The sequence below is a fragment of the Cuculus canorus genome, chromosome 1, assembly GCF_017976375.1.
Source record: "Cuculus canorus isolate bCucCan1 chromosome 1, bCucCan1.pri, whole genome shotgun sequence".
Classification (NCBI taxonomy): domain Eukaryota; kingdom Metazoa; phylum Chordata; class Aves; order Cuculiformes; family Cuculidae; genus Cuculus; species Cuculus canorus.
The window spans coordinates 124444196-124460952 of record NC_071401.1 but is presented as its reverse complement, the minus strand read 5'-3'; positions in this window follow the sequence as shown (position 1 = coordinate 124460952).

The window sequence follows — 16757 nt, the reverse complement described above, 5'->3', positions numbered from 1 at the left end:
GGCACCAGGCAGCTTCCTAGTGGTCCCTTCTACTGCTGCAGCTGTGTCAGCAGCAGCTTCCAGATTCAACAGGTTAAAGGATATGGGAGAGAAGATATTGTTTCTGAGAGTTTAAAACTCAGTGGTCACCAGAAGCAAGGATAAGGAATGTGGAAAGCTGCTAACTGGGAGTGTGTGAGGTAGAAAGTTTGGAGACAAGGTGGGTAGGAAAGAAAATGAAAGGGACCAAAGGAAGACAAGAAAAGGAGAACGAGTGTCTGGGAAGGAGGAACCTTATGAAATATGGAAGGAAGAATTGTTGGGGGTTGCTGAGCAGAGGGAGAAGACTGAGAAAGCCACAGAGGCAATAAGGAGAGCAGGAATTAAAGACCAAACTGCAAGTTAATGTGGCAGGATGCCTGCACTCATCTCCTCCCACTGTGCTCTGTTGGACTATAGTACTCTAAAGCACTCACCATACAGCATCTGGTGCAAGAGGTGAGACCTGAGCAACACAGAGTAGAGGCTCCCTGAGCCAGTGCAAAGCTGTGGTACAGGCAAAGAGGATGTTGTTATAAATTTTTAGAAGCATTGCACACTGCTGTCATAACTTATAGCATCAGTGTAACTAGTCTCACTTTTGCACTGGTGGCCTGATCCAGTTACTTTCAAAGGAGACTTTTGTAATGGAATGTTTAGCAGATAAGGTGCTACTGGGAAAAAATTCCTGTGCATCCCATCTTTTTTCTTTCTGTTTGACAGAGGTAGGTTTAGGCTCCAACTTCAGAGGCATGGAGCTTTCAAAGCTATTGATTACATCTTTTGATTTGCTGTTCTAACTCCAGAGGCCCACTGAGTCAATCCACAGTCTGCATGATTTCCTTGTAGCCTGATAAACTTAAAATGTCTACCTAAGTTCTAAGAATCCTCATGATTTCCCCACAAAAAATGGGATATCAGACAGAGCTGTGGTCAATCCAGGATGGACACAAGAGCGTTTCATGGAGAAGTAATCCTACCAAAAATCTTATGTCTAGAATGGAATGCCAAATAAGTAAGCATATTACACCTACATTTATGATTAGGCTTTGCAGTATCATGAGCAAGTACAGCTTTGCTACTGTTTAGCCAACTAAAATATTTCAATATACACCAAACCATGTAGTTTCAATTCTCTAAACAAGAAAAATCCTATGGAAAACAATCTGCCATTTAAAAAATTAAAATGAAGAAAGAAAAAACAAAGAAGTTTAGTTGAATATCCTTTTGTACAAGCTGAAGTTTACATCAGTAAGTCATTGCACATAATCAAGTGCTTTGACCAGCAGATGTAATTTTATCCGTCACATTGTAATCACTCTCTAAAATGAGATCTTAATTTTTTTTCCAACAGTATCTACTCTTCATTTTATTGCACCAATGATCTTTAATTCCATCAATATCCTTTAATTCTTTGATTCTTTAATTCAGTCATGTCTCCTATGAGTCTTTCTATAATTTTCCCTTGGACTGATGCCAAGCTAATGTGCCTGCATTTTCTTGAGCAATTCCATTTATCCTCTTGAACACAGGAACGACAACTATCTTCTTCTCCAGTCATCTGGAACTGTCTCAGTGTTTCAGGACATGTGAAATAATCAACAAGAATAGATCAGAACATGCTTTAGCAGTTATCTTTTAAGCCCTCTGGTAAAATGTACCTTGTCCGTGGACATCAAAATGTTTAATTTTAGCAATATTTCAGAACCTCCTCAAGTTACTTCTGAAAGTGTTTTCAGAGATTCACAGGGAAGAAGGGCCCATCAGGCTGTCTGCTGAGACCTCCTGTGTATCACTGACTTCTGATGTACTTGTTGCGCAGCTACTTTTACATCAAGTCCCAAGATCAAAGCCTGACCAAAGCCAAAGGACAAGGTACCTCAGAAGCCTCTGACAAACCCTGTGATAATATCCCTGCAGGAGCAGGGAAGTGATCCATGAACAGAACGAACAGCCCTGCAGCAAAAGTGCACTCCCTACTGCAGGACAAGGTGAAACCACTCCAAGTTGATGCCATTGTGGCCTTGAGGAAGCCCCATCTGCACCTCAAGTAAGTCAGGGACTGTGTTCTTGAGCGAAGCAGCACAGGATATCATCACCAGGCATCTAGAGCAGAAGTGTTTTGGAGCACAGATCAGCTACCACTCAAAAAGCTTTGACTTTAGTTTCTCAGGCCTTAGGAAAATGCAAAGCAAGAAAATAAATGCTACTTCTTTCCCCCAAAGCCAGAAAGCACACCGGAACATGTCTGTTTAGCTGAACACCAAGGGAAACCTCCCTTCTGGTACAGACAGAGAGCTAGAAGGAAATCCCAATGAACAGTATTTGCATTCAATTGTTACTCATTTAGAGCTGTAACAAACCAAAGGGGTTTTCAAAATACTGAGGACAAAGGGAGATAATTTCTTTACTGAGAATAATTTTTTTTTTACTGAGAACTTTGGTGCGTGTGACTTTCTCTGAGGCATTACTTTCCAAACCACTGGCTCTCATGTGGAAACTGAATGGGCATTTTTGAGTCTCAGGATTTTCCCATGGCTCAATAATTTCTTAACCCACACAGCAAAAGTAAGAATATGCAAATAGTGCTAAATTTTCCCAGATCCCCAAGATTTGTGAAAAGAGTATGATTCAGGAATCTTCGTTCACTACTTCAAGAACCTTCATTGTTTATTTTAAATAGCTTCTGTCTCACATCTTCCTTTGCCTCAGACCACAACATTTTTATTCCAACCCTAGTATATAATACCCGCCCCCTCTCTGCTTTATTTTGTTTGTAAAACTGAAATACTATGTGAACTGAGTATCTCTGACATTAAAATTCTGCTATTAAAGCTACCTCTATCCAAGCAAGTCTTGTTTTTTGTTGTTGTTATTGTTGTTATTACTGTTATTCCTGATATATTTTTAAATGTTCTCTTTAAAGATAAACTGGTCACTTTTAGGTTAAAAACTGCTTTTTTCTTACTTATCATACATGCATTTTAATGTGCAAATTGTATTAACCATCTGCTACTTTATCTTTCTCCGTTCTTTTTATCTGATGGTTTGTTGTTGAATCACTACTTTCAGAGAGCCTTTTAAGCAGGCTGATTGCCATTAAGCTGTATTTTCATTCATACACAACAAAATAGCATTTCATCTATGCATATAATGATGGCTTGTGAGCTTTCACCTGGTAGAGGATCCACAAAGGAATTCCAGGCTTAGCCGAGCTTTTCCAGGTTTTTCCAGTCAGCATTGATTACAAGCATTGGAAAATGGCTCTTGGAGTTTAAAATAAAAATTGAATTACTATTTCACACCGTTCTGTTTGCATGTGACAAATACATTTTTGCCATCATTGGCATTCAGGCTACTAAGTTAGCTATTAACTCCATGTCCAGCAGAAATGCTGTTACTGAGCTGCCTCATCCTAGATGCAGGACACTGTGTGTAAAGAAATTACCACCTATTATTTTTAGAAACTCTTAAAAGTTTTGTCACCAGCAACATGAGAGGTCCAGCAAATACTCTCTCTTCAGGTTCTTCTTGGTCAGATGTCTGTCATTCCTCATCCTCAGTGAAACTAGTTAGACCTTTAGCCCACATGCATTCAACTTTTCTGATTCTGAAACCACAGTACACTACAGCCTCTCTGATGCCTGGAGACACAGTCTCCCTACTGCTATCCCTACTGGAAAAGTCGTAGCTGTGAAATCTAATGTCTGTGCTGTAAGACTTACCCATCCTAGTTGTAAAGATTGCTTGTTTTTTAGGCTCTAGGATAGATGTCACCCAGTTTGGTCATTATCTTATGCAGAGAAATATTCCTTTCATTCACACACATATTAGAACTGGGATCCCATCAAATGGCTTGAGAAAGGTGCTTCAACATCTGTCCTGTTACATGTCACTACTGAGTGTACAGTCGTCTTAGGCCAACCACAGTCAACACGGTTTTGGAAACAGATCTATCTCTGTGGCCAAAGCTCAAGGGGACACAAATGGAAAGATTTCCTATAATTTTTGTTCTATGGATGTGAGTTAAAAATAACTTTTTTGAAGTTTATGTAAACACAGTTTTTTTTTCTGATGCTTCTACAGTTACAACACGGCCTAAAGGATTGGTTACCTTGAAGGCTGCCAATTCTCAAATATATGGACTACGTTTCATTACATAGACCACTACTTAGGCATCCATATCTCCCAGGCAAAAAAAAAAAAGGAGGGATACAGTGATTTAGGAAGAGTTAATGCCCCTGAACAGATGCACCAGCAAGAGATGTGACAAAATGTCAAGTGGAATGTGCCTGAGGGCTTGGAATTTGGCTGTGGAGGCAGCAGATGAGTCCCCAGGATGGCATGTCCCCCAGAGGCCCGGCATGCTTTGGTGACAGCTGTGATTTTTATGGGCTGGCTTCGATGACAGTTTGGGAGGGGTCAGCTCTGCTCTTTTCTGACAGGAATTTGGTTTGTCATCAGATTCTAAAATCCCTGTGATTTATGGCATCAGCCACTGCTGGTGTTTTACTCAGATGCATGTCCTCTCCTTACTCCCTGCGGACTGGGAGGTTAGGGTGCAAACATTAACATTCAAATTAAACTAATTGGGAGGAAAAGGGAAGTGGTAGGTCATGACATGATAGGAAACATCAAGAAGAGATAGCTCCAAAAATATCTCAGTAAGAGCATTTAATCTGAAAACAAACAGCTCTTCACTGCCATCTGAACACCAGTTCTTCTACTAACCTCCATGGTCCATAATCTCACAAATTTATGGATGTTGCAGGGAATTAAAAGATAACTAAGGCGCATCACTTGGTACCATGTCCCCTCATATTTGCCAGTGACAAAGCAAACTCCCAGAAAGGTGATGTGCTTAGCACTCAGCAGGGGACCCATGTGGATGTTGTAGACAGTCATTTAGGGCACAGGTAGCTCCTGTTTCCCTCCTGGGTTTTCTGACCACTTAAATTGGGTTTTTTTTTTTTTTTTTTTGCAGGCTTGGTAAAACACAGTAGCACAAACGGCTATGCAAATCAAGACCTCAAACTCCACCAGCACAGGCATTTAATAATAATAACAATAATGTGTTCATGTTATAGAACAAGTAGCTCCTTCTGATGACTTTCACCTGCCACCTCAGCTTAAAACAAGGAATAAAGTTGCTGCTTCCAAACATCACCTTCTCACCCTTTACTTACTTACAGCTACAGCTCTGTTAGCAGCCAGAGGTGTTAACTGTCTCCTGTTGGGAAATCCAGTTCTGTTCAGGCTTCATTACAGCTGAAAGATCCCAAGGCAGGGGATATTCTCTGTGGAAGAAAACAGAGAAGGCTGAAGGTGACCATTCAATTTCTAAGTCAAGAAGAAAGAACTGGTTCTGAAGCAGCTGTCCTGCAGAGGTGAGAAACACTGGCTTCAGACTGAGGTAGTTGTGAACACAACATTATTATAAAGTCCTAAAATGGGTTCAAGAAACCATGGGTACATCCCCACATAAGGGGATGAGGATCTGCTCTGGTGAATCTCCTCATTCACCCCACTGTAAATGTGGCTGCACGAGCCTGGGACAGAGGGTGGAGACTTCAGGGATTGTTTTTTGTGCAGTTGACAACAAAACATGCAAAATCACTGCATATTCTGTGGCTGCATGGCACTTGAGATTCTTCTAGCAAAATACACGTATTTCCTGCCTGAGCATGTATGGATGCACCACCCTTCTTGCCTGGCATCCTCTTACCCTTAGGCCTCATGCATTTTCTTTCCACTTTCCTCCTTATACTATATATAAGAAAATATATATATATATATATATTCTTATATTATAAGTTCCCTCTGTTCCTGCTTACTCAGGTTCTTTGCATGTTTGTAAGTGCAGTTTTCCTAACTAGTGTCCCTGCCCTTGGCAGGGGGGTTGGAACTGGACGATCTTTAAGGTCCCTTCTAACCCAAACCATTCTATGATTCTATGATTCTATGATTCATTCTAATTATCAAGCGGTCCATTGGGGTTTCCAGGCAAAAGGTGTAAAGATGTAATTTTCTACTATAAATTTCTAACGAAGTAAGTAAAAATTAAAGAAAAATAAAGACAGAATTTCAATTATTCCTTTTTTATCAAGCATAAATTGAAAGGGTCACAGGATCATACATCTCATTGAAAGTTCCCTGACCACAGGGTTTTACAGGATAAATGCACTCCTTTCCACACAACTGATTAAAGGGATTTTTACATCAGCTTTCCCAAAAAATTTGCTTGAGATGTTTGGTGAGTTTCTCTTTGCCCAGGCAGGGGAGAAGATGTAAATATTCACAAAAGTAAGAAAAGCAATTCAAATCAGTCAAGTATTTTTTCCCAAAATTTAAAAGCCTGTAAGAATCATGATAGAGTAACAGCAAGAGGAAGCTCAATTCAGTTCCTTGCTCACAAAGGAAGCAGAGACACAGAGGGTCCCAGAAGGTCCATCACACCTCCTGGGGACCTGGAAAAGAGCTAAACTGGCCCTTCCCATGGAAACATTTAAGTTCAGTTTTTTTCATAAGCCAGATACAGTTTTGGTCTGTTGAAAAAATTAATCTCGGTAAAAAATACCAGTCGGGAGTCTCAGTCCTTCTGGTGCAGTGGAAAATTGTAATATTTTTGTCATCTATCCATCAGGAGAAAAAATATTTTGAAATATCAGAATTTTCTGGTGAATGAGTGCTATGGACTCCAACTGCATTTATGTAGAGACAAGTTTTATTTCCATTTACCATCACAGGGCTTTAATAGTCATGTTGGAGTGCTTCTCACTATTAGCTCTGTGCAAGAAATATATATGAATGGCAAGAGAATTCTATCCCAGAGAGACTTTTCTGCTTCCTTTACAGCTATTTTGGGTTTTGTTCCAGTTGTCATCCTAATGTGCAACTGTCTAATCAGAGCAAATGCTCCCTGAAGACCTCAGGATGCTGCATGCAGTCTGGGGACAGCAATGAAATACAAAAGGCCAGGGCTGCATGAAATAAAATAATACATTTTTTAATTAATAGCCTAAATATTTTCCCCCTGATTTCCAGCTGGTTGAGTTCAGCAGGCACAATCCTTCTGTTTTCTTAGAGGGATAGTGATGCCAAAGTGCAGGCCTTGGGCAAGATGAGTGGCCAAAGAACTGTGGGGAAAATAAAGGACTAACTCATTACAACTGCTAACATAAGCGGAAAGTGTCAAATACCGGTCTGAGGGCCCAAAAGACTCTCAAGCACCACACGTGGAGGTGTGTACCATCTATCTTCCTCTAGATTCTACAACACTTCACAGAGTTTTTTTTCCTGAGAAATGTTTCCCAGACTTCCTCTGCTTCTGCTTTTTTGCCAGTGATACAAATATCACAAGAACAGTCTATTTCAAAAGTGTTCTGGCAAACAGTTCAGGCACTGGCAAACAGTTCAGGCACTGGCTAAGACTCTAATGTGCATTGCCTATATTAGGCTTTTATAACGTGTCAGCTAGCCCCTGATAGCTACCATGTGGTGATAACGATTATTCAGTCCAAGCCCTAAATGAGGTGAAGAAAGTGCATGTGTAAAGCAGGAATCCACCTCTGTAACCATGCTCTCATTCCTACACTTGCTGTGTTTCCTGGAAGAGGGGTGAATTCAGAGTCCTTGGCTGTTAACCACTGAAGGACGTCCTGCTTTTCCCAGCCTCATATCTGTGGGTTCATCACCACCATTAGTCGCCACTATGTCTCCATCTCAGCTTAGGGATGGAGAGCTTGTGGAGAGCCCAGTGCAACTTGCACGTCTCTCTGAAGCAGCTAATGGTCCCTTAGTCTGCTGCAGAAAATTGATTGTGTCAGAGTGAGTGAGCTGCTGCTGGGCTGATTAACCTCTCTGAAGTCAAGGTTTGCACTCAAGTGCCGGTATTTTGGAGTTGCATGTCAGGTATAATTTAACACTGGAAACTCAGAAGTGTTAGACTGGACTTTAGAGAGAGCCTAACCGCTCTGTTTGGCATGTCAAATTAACTTCCCAGTAGTGAGGTCCTCTGGCTAAATGATCACCCGTTGGCCAGCTGCCACACCACAAAGCTCCCCATACAACCATCTCAAAAATGGAAACTTGTTATTCTGGAGCTGCCCTGTGAATGCCCGTTCTGTCAGGGCTGGAGGGAAATATTTGGGGCAGGCAGGCTGAGAAAACAGAGGTGTTGGGTGTCAGAATTGATTTAAATGGGCTGTAGATTTCTGTGAGAGTGCTGGAGCTCAGTAGCCAGAGGATGCGAGGTAGCCAGGATGGAGGGTGGGGGCTCAGGGGCAGAAGAAAATATGCTTGAGATAAGCCTCAGATGCCTGAGAGCATCATTTGGGTGAAAGAACAGAACATTTTGTTCCCATTGACATGGGAGGCTTTCCTAATCTTCACAGGCACTCACAGGTAGTGATTGTCTTCTGTTGCAAGTAAATCAATGGAGATTGCTTCCCGGGGATCCTTGCAGGCTGAACTTTTGGGGGACCTTTTATGGCTGACAGAGGTAGATTCAGCCTCAGCAAATGACTAGCAGTGGAGTCAATGGTGCATCACACAGAGCAGGCAGTAACTGCTCATAAGGTCTTTCTGAAGATCCTTTGAGGGTGCTGAGCACTTCTGTATGCTTCGCTCCACAGACAGATGATTCCTGTATCCCTAAAATTCCTGCTTTATCCATAGCAGGAGACCTTCTGGAAAGCAGCCTATCTCCCTCATTCCAAAGGAAACCAGGCTGGTTAGGCTTTGGTGAATACCACCTGTTATCCAGAAATGCCATCAGGCCATAGAAGTCAGGAGCTGGAAAGCAGTTAATTGGGTTCCCTTGATAAAGATGTGACCATGGCATAGAATCACAGGACCCTGCCAGCCTGAAGGAGGTCTTAGCCCAAGACCCTCCTCAAAGCAGAGATGGCTGGGAGAAAAAATTAGATCGCTCAGGGCTTGCTCGCTTGTGTTGTGTACCCCATCTGGGCAGGCTGTCTGCTTTACTGGCCTCATGAAAGGGACAGAAGTTTCATAAGTTTCAGTTCCATGAGAGGTTTTCAATGTTTCTATGCCACCAGAAGGCCAAGAAGAGGGGCAACATATTCATGAGGGATGACAGAAAATGCACCACTGTGATTCAACTGTTTGTCCTACAACATTTTCATTGGCCACAGGCCACCCAAACCAGATCACATCAGCTTACTTTATAAAACTAGTCTACACGATATTTTTTCAGACTGCTCATGTAAACACAGGGTAAAGCATAGGTGTGTATGCACTGTTAAGCAAAGAAACTCTGTTCTTGCAGCCTCAAATTCCCAGGATTGAGCTGGAGTACACACCGCACCCAGTTCTATGCTTCCTTATCTCAGCATAGGAAATAGACCATTCAATGAGTCAGTCTTCTAGGGGGAAATGTCTTTCCTTCGTTTATCACCAATCAAGAAACACCACTTCTTTACCCTCCAAAAGCTACGTGCTTCACTAACCAGGAGATACAAGTGCCTAAACACTACAAGTGGCTTCAAGGTGCTGCCACACTGGGAACAACACAGCAATAGCACAAGCCATCCAGGTCCACAAGAAATCTAGAGAGATTGGTGTGCACATGAAACCAACTGGCAATACATTATATAATCGTGAGCTGAAGTCTACAGGAGTGAAACCAACCATAAGGAGCTTTTCTGTCCTTCATGATGTGTTGTCTGACACACTGTGCAGTCAGAGAGTATAGATCTTCTTGGAAACAGATACACACACCTGCCATTTTGTTCAGCTGGACATATTCTACATGCTTATTTTCTTAGTCATAAGATTTTATTAGTTCTTCCCTTTTTCAAATTAATTTTCTACTCCAATTTCCAACATCCGTGGAAAGTCACCTCCAATTCATGATACCTAAACAGATTTTGGACAAGCAACAGGCAGCCTAGATAAATATGTCAGTTATAAATAACTTTCACTCCTCTTTCAAAACTATTTTGAAAGTGTTTCCACACTTGGCAAGTTACCTACGTTAAATTGTTTCCTTCCTTCCTTACATCGAGCTATTCTCTTCCTCACTAGTTTTCTCTTTCTGTTCCACAGCCTGTTGCCTAAAGTTCTGACAGTTTTCAGAAGGCTTTCTGGCTTACTCTGCCTTAAAGGAAAAAGACCCCTTACCATACTTTCTTCCTCTTTTTGATATCCAATAACATCACATACAAGAAATCCTTCTAAAATCCATTTTATATCAAGATAGTATGAATCCAGTTATACATTGTGCTACATACCACTGCTATATGTTTGCATTTACATTCTTCATTTGTTTATAATAATAAAGATTAGTTTATTATAATTCATTTTTACTTTCTAAATATGAAGATGCTCAGCTCTTTGAAAATAACATTGCTGGGCATGGCAGTCTGATTTGTCACTCCATAAGCTGTTTAGCTTGTTTAGTCTTTTTTCTTACACAGTTCTGTTAGCTTTCCTGATGACCTTGGTTTAAATTTTTGAAAAATGTCTCTCTGCAGGGTCTGTGGGTCCACAATGACAGTGCCATAGCTTATCATATCTTCATCTTTAGAGAGGCCCATCATCGCAGGCTTGATGTGACATCTCCAATAAATAGTCTGCTCAAAGATCTCTTCTGAACTTGCATGTAGTACGCAGGTATGTATCAATGCTAGGAATTTTTTAATCTGTTCTGATTTTTATGCTTGGGCAGGCAGGCTACTCAGAAAATATGCCCACATATATTTCACTATCATCCTGGACTTCCAGAGAATGTGTGTGGTGAACAGGCTTGATAAGGCCACAGTATTAAGCAGACATTGCACTGGTATGCATCATGCAATAGATTTAGATCACATCAGAAGTTTAGCGGCCTCACAATTTCTTTATGTTTCTCTTTCTGCAACTAGAAATCTAACACTACTTTCATAAGCATTTCCAAAGTGTTTGGACATTTATGTGCATTTTTAACTGCTGTTTATATGACAAGATTGCTTTCCAGGAAAAGTTTGGTTATTTGCTATAAACTCAAAGGGCTAGCTGACTATTTGATGATGTGTTGGGTGCATTGTGTCCGTTTAGGGAAAAGAAGAACTCTAATCTCAGGGAAGGACTGAAAAATTTAGTCCACAATATCAACATCTGAATCTATGCCACAAAAGGCTGACAAGAACTGCTGTAAAAAGCAAGAAGGTTTAGTATGGAATAACAAAAAAAAGTTATGCAGATCACATTCAGTTTTTGAAAGCTTTGGATAAGTCTTGGATATGATGACTTCCTCAACAATATGGTTAAAAAGCAGAAGCAGCAAGAATTTGCAAAAAGGAACTTCAGAATGGAGTATTTTAAAGACTTACAAAATGGTGTTGAGGCATCAAATGTCAAAAATGTTTCCATTCTAGTTACTTCTGGAGGAACATGACAGTTGTCATACCTGGTCAAAGGGGAATAAAATGTACCCTGCTGTTCTTTCTGTAGCCAAGTCTGTGGAATGGAATAATGGAAAAAGTTCATTCTTAGTTTCTGCCAACAGAAGAGAAGGGATTCATACTATTGGTTTAAAAAATATCACTTTTCCACTGTAACTTCCCTATTCTCCTCCACCATGCCCACTTGTGAATTTTGTTTAACTATTGACAGATGCTTTCATGACCTCTATGGATTCATTATGAACTATGTAAAAAATAATTCTGCTTAGGTTAACCTCTAATTTGATGCTGCCCCTCATATTCAGGGGTGCCCTTTGCTCTTGCTAGCATTTAGCATCTTCCATCTCTCCTTTTTACACCCAACAGACTCAGTCTATTCATTCAACTGGAATTCTATCATGCTTACAACCACTTTTGTCATCTGATGCAAACCCTTTCCCACAAGTTAGCTGAAGTTGTTCTTTACCTGGTGAGGCCACAGAGCAGGCTAGCCTATGCAGGTATCCCTATTTCCTATGCAGAAGTTGGACTTGATGATCCTCGTTGGTCTCTTCCAGCTCTGCAATTCTGTACCGAAAGCATCCTACCAAATTTGGATCTGCTGCTCTGCCAGCTGTGGCATTACCAGCAAATTCTCATCTAATTTATTTGACAGAATAAAATGCAAACAGCAGAAGATGTTTCAAAAATGGCTTGTGAATTTTCCTGCCCGCCTGAGTGATGTGCACATATGGAGTGTGTTCTATTTTGAAATCGCAATCCCAAATGCCATAAAATTTGAACAAGCACAAGCTTGTTTGCAGGCAAGCAGTATAGCCTATGTGTTTGTGAGCTTGTTACTGACTTGTATTAAGGTCCTGGCTGTATCTCTGCCTGCAAAATCAAATTATAGTAATGTAAAAGAGTAAGTCTCTACCGTCCCCCAGCAACTCTTTGCTTGCAGAACAGCAGGTGCAAGTTTCAAGAGTAGGTCAAAGTCACATTTAAAACCTGGCTCTTCATGTCATGTTATCAGACAAAGTCCATCACATTTTCCTTCCTAAAAGGCCATAACAACACAGGCTTCCATCAGAACCTGAACTACCTCGCCTTTACAGGCAAGAAATCTTTTGATTTCATAAACCTGATGCCCACTTTGCATCAGTTCTGTGACACAAATCTAACACCAGGTTTAAGGGTCTTTAATTATTCTGCAGTAGGTGAGGAGACAGAGGTTTACACATGAGAAAAAAAAACTCTCCAAAATCTTCCTTTATAGTCTATCTGCTTGTTCCTTTTTGGCTTTTACTGCCCATTACCAGGGTAAGAAAGATGGCTGGTGGATGATGTATGGAATTCTCAGCTCCTTACTTCACAGCTTTCCAGATGGCATAGATAGATCTGATAGACATTCTTTCCAGGCTGGTGTTCTTGAAGGCACAAGCAAAGTTTTTGCAGCCTTCCAGCCTAATCAATATCCTTGGTCAACTCATGCTACCCTTTCCTTCCCCCAGCGTTTCTAGACTTTCTCTCTAAAACCACATCTGCATCCAAAGGCCACTTTCCTTTTAAAGAAATAAAAAGGTAGAAATTGCCTGTTGGTGTTATCACTGCCTGTGCTCTCTCAAGTGAGGCATTCTGGTAGCAGTCTTCCCAACAAACCTGGGTGGAGCTCTTGTCAGTCTGCCATGAGGAAGGAGGCTCAAAGCAGACAAGTTCAAGAGCTTATTCAGGAATGTGAGAGTTCTGTGTGACCTTGTACAACACAGGAACTTTCCCAGTTTAGCAATTTCCCCAGAGGTGTAATTCTAAAACACCACCTGAAACAGCCCCACTACAGCTGCTCTGGGAGCATTTCCCAACCCCACTTCTAGGGATTCAGGGTGGCACTACCTCAAACTCTTTCTCATAAGGAGAAAGGCACTCATTGGCTCCTCTGTGCCTCTCCCGCAGTGCATTCCCCCAGGCACAGGTCCTCTCATCTGGTCATTTTTCTCAATCTCATCACTCTTCATCTGTCCTTTAGTACCTTCTTTATTTTGAATGAGGTCTCCCATCTTGCAAACATTATCTACACTTTTTTTTTCTGCTGTACATGCATTGTGTATTTGGGTACATTCACAAGTGTGTTCAACTGTTTTCAGCATAACAAGTAACCCAGTTTTCTTTACATTAATCAGATGCTCCCATACTCATTCACTATGTAACTAATCTTGTGCAATTAGCTGACGTAATTAGTAATACTTTTTATACTGGCCTTCAGATTATTGGTAAAAATGCTCAACAGTGCTCGACAAAAAGCAGACCTCTGCAGGACTGCATTAGAAACATACACCCTTTTACTGAAGATTCCCTGTTAGTGAATACAGTTTTCAGTCACTTAGCTGGTTTCTAATCTATTTAATATACACAGTAATGTCTTGTCATAGCCCTGCCTTTCAATCAGAATGCAAAAATTATAAAACCACGTTTTGAAGAAAGTGGACCCTACATTAACAGGATTAGTTTTGTCAGCCAGTTCTTTTCAATGAGCTATGTGAATTTTTTTAATGAAACCTCATTAACTAACACTCATTGAATTTCTGTACTTTTAACTGCTCATTGGTTGTGTCCTACTATTATTTTTTTCTCAGCATCAATGTCACCCTAACTGACCTATAACTTCCCCTGTTATGCCATTTATCACTTTAAAATGTTAGCAGCCTATCTTCCTAATCTCCCCTATCCACTTAACCCTTGACTGCAAGTTAGGCAGATCTTCTGACTGTAAGATACTTCCACGTCTCTAGTTACTGCTTTACTAAGCTACTGCTGGACTGTACCACATCTACCATTACACTATCCTGATGCAATAGATCTTCTGGGGGGCTACTTTCCAAGTTTTATTCTCCAGGAATTGCATGGGCTTTGGACTTCTTTTCAGAGCAAGATACTGTATTTAGTTTTTGGAGTCCTCCACATTTTGGTGCCTGGTTATGAAGGTTATGACCTTTTTGGCTGAGATTCTTCTCATGATGAGCCTTTCTTAAATCCCAGATACAAGGTCAAACATTGTCCAAGGAAAATTCACATCCTGAGAGGCACACCTTAGCAGCACATCAATGTGAGCTCTGTTTCATTTTTATTAACAAAAGGTATTTTTTTTAATTTCTCTATTTTATTTTTATTTATATTTTGCTTACAATCAGCTGACAGCATGTGGGCATTTTGCATTAGCACCAGAAATACTAATAAGTTAACCTGTATTGTATTTCTTAGATTTATTAAAACAATTTAGCTAACTGAAATTTTACTGGTTTTGTGTATAATCCAGAATGTATATCTTCTATTTGTGCTAATACAGGTGTGTGTGCATTTATATAAACTGTATCCAACACAAGTATGCTTTGCCTTCATTATCAACACAGCCAACTTCATTTTCTTATTGTCCTTCATCTTTTCCTTTCTTTTTTTCGGTGTAAAGATACTATTCATAAGCCTAGGAGACCAACACTGCATGTCCACCAATATAAAAATAGTAACAATTACCTTCCTTTAATTTTAATTAATTTAACTACTCTATTTTGGAAAAGCAGGCACAGGTAGGTATATATTTTTTTTTGTTAACCTCCTTATCAATAAATACATCATTAAGTACACATATTTGAAAAGTCATGGCAGTCAGGAGAAGTCCCTGGTGATTGGAAGAAGGGCAATGTTGTGCCCATTTTTAAAGAGGGTAGAAAAGATGACCCTGAGAACTACCGACCTGTCAGCCTTACCTCTGTGCCTGGGAAGATCATGAAACAGACCCTCCTAGAAGCTATGCTAAAGCACATGGAGGAGAGGGAAGTGATTAATGGCAGCCAGCATGGCTTCACCAGGGGCAAATGCTATACGACCAACTTAGTGGCTTTTTTGGATGAGGTAACTGCAGCAGTGGACATGGGTAAGCTGACGGATATCATCTATCTGGACTTCTGTAAAGCCTTTGACATAGTCCCCCACAACACCCTTCTCTCTAAATTGGAGAGATACGGATTTGATGGGTGGATGGCATGGTGGATAAGAAACTGTTTGGATGATTGTATTCAAAGAGTAGCGGTCAATGGCTCAAAGTCCAGATGGAGATCCGTGACGAGTGGTTTCCCTCAGGGGTCTGTACTGGGACCAGCGCTGTTCAATATCTTTATTAATGATATTGACAGCGAGATTGAGTGCACCCTCAGCAAGTTAGCAGATGACACCAAGCTGAGTGATGTAGTTGCCACACCGGAAGGGCAGGATGTCATCCAGAGGGACCTGGACAGACTGGAGAATTGGGCCTGTGAGAACCTCATGAGGTCCAACAAGGCCAAATGTAAGGTTCTGCACCTGGGTTGGGGCAATCCCCGTTTTCAGTACACGATAGGAGATGATGTGATTGAGAGCAGCCCTGCAGAGAAGGACTTGGGGGTGCTGATTGATGAGAAGCTCAGGATGAGCCAGCGATGTGCACTCACAGCCCAGAAGGCCAAGTGATTCCTGGGCCACATCAAAAGAAGCGTGGCCAGCAGGTTGAAGTGATTCTGCCCCTCTATTCCTCTCTTGTGAGACCTTATCTGGAATACTGTGTCTGGTTCTGGAATCCTCAGCATAAGAAGGATATGGAGCTTTTACAAGCTATCTGTTCCTGTGCTCTGGTTCCTCTGATCTACCATTTCTCATACCCCTGGGGAGATGAGGATGTTTAAAATTTTTGTGGAAATTCACCATATTTCTCTCATGCTCCTGACTCAAGTCATGGCAAATAATTCTGCCTAGATGACAGGTCACTGCTGCTTGTTCTACTTCAAAAACTATAGTGTGTGTTCTAATATAACAGAGATGGAAAAGGATTTTAAACCTTGAAAGCAGGACAGCAGAGTTGTCAACATTTGTATTTCTTGTTCTGTAGAAAGTTCTGATATCAACATTCATTATGGATGCACATCTGGATCAAATGTTGAAATAATAATGTTTTTACTGAAAGCAAATTTGTCCTTTCTGGGAAGTATATCTTCAGCTTGGTTTGATATAACTGTGTGTCCCTCGGAACTGCTATTTGTGCCTCATGAGGGTGATACATCACATTTCTCAGTCAACTAAGTTTCCAGCCAGTGTCCTGTGATGTTTTGTGGCCATCTAACTCTCAGAGTACTTTGCAAAAATTTAATGAGAGAGACTGTTACGAGGCATTATGGGAGTAAGAAGTCTATAAATTAAAATGTCTGTAAGGCACATACTAACTCTTGTGGGCATAAATTAAAGCTGAACTGCTCCATCATGAAATGTTTCAATTCAGTTTGACACACCAAAGTATTTCAATTTAGGCTGAGCTAATTCAAAACAAAGCAT